Raw genomic sequence first — 3,964 nt, 5'->3', positions numbered from 1 at the left:
TACTTCACGTGATCTTGATTCTATCCCTCTGTTAATGCAGCCCAGCACTGTGTTGGCTTTTTTGGCAGCTGCAGCACACTGCTGGCTCATATTTAAGTGATTGTCCACTAGGACTCCGAGATCCCTCTCACAGTTACTACTATTGAGCAAGGTACCCCCTATACTATACCTGTACATTTGGTTTTTCTTGCCTAAATGTGACAAGATGGCAGGCATCATGGCTTCGATGCCAACTGCTTAGCCATGCAGACTCTGGAGAAGGCATTGTGAGGAAGACAGAACATTTACTTCTTTACCAAATTTATAGGCTGCCTTTTAAATGTGTTACTGCTCTACACTGCTTGCAAAAACTTTTAACAATAAAGGACATAAATAATTAATAAATAAGAATGTGAAGGAGAAATAAAAGCAACAAACATGTTAAAAATCAAAACATCAGGCCAGGATTCCATCAGACCCTCTCACCAGCCCCTGGGATATTTATTTCCATAGGGCCAGGATGGAGACTATACAAATCTCAGGGAGAACGGTGTTCCAGAGGGCAGGGTCCATGACAGACAAGGCTTGCTTCCTGAGCCCATTGTTTAATCCATGGGACTTGGATGTGCCCATTCTATCAGACCAAATGGGACAGGCAGAAACTACAAGTCGCCCAAAGTTACTATTCTAAGTCTTTAATTGGGTTTCCAGTAACATGCTAGAAATAGAAGATTATTTAGCTTCTTAGAAGATACCATTCTCATAGAAGAAAGCCTGGCAGATATGACGAGGGGGAAGGAGAAGCCTTGAAAACCCTCAGGACCACTTTTCTGGAGGGAATCATAGAATTACAGGGCTGGAAGGGACCTCAAAGGCTTCTAGTCCAATCCCTTGCTCAAGGCAGTAGCCTTATACCATCCAGTCAAATGGCTGTCCAGTCTATTTTTGAAAACCTCCAGTGAAGTAGTTGAGTAAAGGAAATCTGGCAGCTAAAGAAGCTACCATGACTAACATGGATTGTACAAGACTGAATGTGGGTTGGTCACTGGGACCGGAGAATTACTCTTCACTGGGACCGGAGAATTACTCTTCCAAGCTTTCAGACTCATTCTGGAGCCCATCTTCAAGGAACGGGCCCCCTGGTCAGTTAACAGGGGTGCTGATTTACCACCAGTACTTAGGAGCCGAAGGCTTGCCAATATAAGGAAACAACAGCCAGTCGCCAGCTATCAACACACCAGTCAGCCAATAGGAAGGCACTACATAAATACGACTCACAGAATAGCCCAAAGCTCATATTGCATTAAGAGAAGTTCTCTACTGGAATACTGGATGGGCTCCAGCATGAGTCCAAAAGGCCAGAAAAGTAAACTGTGATCCCGGTAATTGACTCAGATTCAATCTTGCAACATTATCCTGGGACATGTATATTTGCCTTCATTCATGGATTGTATAGTTTTCAGCGGCTGTTGAAAATGGATTGTTGGTCTATTGGTTTCTGTCCAACAGAGTAAGATTTGCTGATAAACCTAAAATGGCATGAACATTGGCAAGATGTTGGGTGTAAGGTGAGACCAAGAATTATACATGGACTGGATCATGTGTAACATGAATTATATATGAGAACATGTGTTCTCATATATAACAATATATATATTGTTATATATTGTTATATATATAACAATACTTGGATGAGAACATGGATTGTACAATTTCAGTGGCTGTTGAAAATGGACTGTTGGTCTGTTGGTGCTATTTAACAAGGTATGAAAGGCTGATGAAAAGCTATGAACACTGATAAGGATTTATAGGATGTGGGGCGAAACCAACATAAAACCCACTGAAGTGTTTCAGAGCACAAACCAGGAGAGAAAAATGCTGCAGAGGGAAAGTGCATGGAATGCTTATCTAGAAGGCCATGGGCCAGAAGATAAATGGAACTCAGAAGATCAAAGGTTTACCAATCAACCCAAGGTCGCTTATCAAATCTGTGAGGGATGGCAAATGGTAAGTTAACTTTTTAAGACCTTTGCTTAAACCTAAATGGGTAAATAGGATTGGTCCTAGTAATCAGTAAAATACTGTGGTAAATACTAGGAACGCACACATTCAGTTTATTTCTTGAGGGGATGAAATATGCTGACCTCAAAACTTTGGAGAACCAAACTTTACAGGAAGAAAAATAAATAAAGCATGAACATCTTTAGTACTCTATGCTTTCCTAGAGCAGTGGTTCTCAACCTTTTTAATGCCGCGACCCCAACCGGTCGTAAGACGAGGACTAAACCGGTCGTAAGTCGAGGACTAAACCGGTCGTAAGTCGAGGACTAAACCGGTCGTAAGTCAAGGACTACCCAACCGGTCGTAAGTCGAGGACTTTCCCTGCCCGGGAGCGCCGCGCATGCGTGGTTCCGCCCCCTGCGCCGGCCGAGGCGTAGCTGGCAAGCGGCAGAGATGGAGCAGGACAACCACCAGCTGGCCCAGCCCAAGGGAGGTAAGGCACCTGCCGGAAAAGGGGAAAAAAATGGCGGACAAAAAAAATGGCGGACAAAAAAAAATGGCGGACAAAAAAAATGGCGGACAGCCTTGCTTGGCGACCCCCGTGAAATGGTCGATCGACCCCAAATGGGGTCCTGACCCACAGGTTGAGAACCACTGTGCTAGAGAAAGGGGCAAACTGCCCCCACAAAGAAATGCAAACTAATCAGCAGTGTTTAAGCTGGAAAAGGGAAATGTTCTGATAAGGCTTCCCCTAATACCCAAATTTCTGCCCGCTCTCTTTATATATTGAATAAAAAGAAGGGGACCCCCCCCAATGAGAAACCTATGTGAACCTACCTGTTTCAATCAAATCCTCTGTGCTATTAAGAGTCCCCTATGTGTGAATTGGGTGGCCATACAAATTTGTTCAATAAATAAGTATAAATTAAGAGTGGAGAGGTGCAGATCAACTAGTAACAGTTTTTAGACTCTCATGCAGAATTTTTTCCAGTTCTGGCTGAAGAGAGTAAGGTTGAGTAGAAGCCTCTTGTATGCAAAATATTTCATTTATCATCGAATAGAGGCTTTGGGTGGGGTGCGATGGCTCAGCGGTTAAAGATGCTGAGCTTGTCAGCTGGAAAGTTGACAGCCTGGGTTCCTAGACCTGAGCACCCTATGATAGGCCCGAGCTCCGGTTACTTGTTCCTGCCCACCTAAGCAGTTCAAAAGCATGGGAACACGAGTAAATAGGTACCACTTTGGTGGGAAGGTGACAGCGTACCATGCACCATAGCCACATGACCACGGAAATGTCTGGCTCCCTTGAATAAGAAACAGAGATGAGCACCGCCCCTAAAGTCGGACATGGCTAGACGGTGGAAGCTTTTACCTTTGCCTAGAGCAGTGGTGGCGAACCTATGGCACGGGTGCCAGAGGCGGCACTCAGAGCCTTCTCTGTAGGCATGCGTGCTGTCACCCCAGTCCTAGGCCTTCAGCTGGGTTTTATAAAACCTTTTCGCTTTAGGCCTCTAAAAAAAAAAAGGTTCAATCAATCAGTCAATTTCAACTTCTCGTGGGGGAAAAAAAGATCTTGCAAAGTTGGAATTGATTGATTGAACTTTTTAGTCCCACCCAGTCTGCCGTTACCACCGCAGCCACATCCACCCAATTGGCCACACCCAGCCAATGGGCCACACCCACCCACCACACCCACCTGGCACCCGATGATGCATAAGTGGGTTTTGGGTTGCAGTTTGGGCACTCGGTCTCTAAAAGCTTCGCCATCACTGGCCTAGAGGCTTTGGGTAGTGAAGAGTTAATCCCAAGGCTACTTCAACAGTTTTTCATATTTTGGAAATCAAGATTTTTTTTTCCCCAGGTACTTTGAAACAGACAATGTGATTAATCAACTGCAACATCGCTTCCTCACATACCCTCCTAAAGGGAAACTTCAAACAAAACAAAGGCTAGATTTTTTTATTATTACTATTGGTCAGGAATGATG

This window comes from Protobothrops mucrosquamatus, unplaced genomic scaffold (genome assembly GCF_001527695.2).
Source record: "Protobothrops mucrosquamatus isolate PMUCROS unplaced genomic scaffold, P.Mucros_1.0 scaffold2183, whole genome shotgun sequence".
Classification (NCBI taxonomy): Eukaryota; Metazoa; Chordata; class Lepidosauria; order Squamata; family Viperidae; genus Protobothrops; species Protobothrops mucrosquamatus.
The sequence above is the reverse complement of the archived record's forward strand: the minus strand, read 5'-3'. Positions refer to the sequence as shown.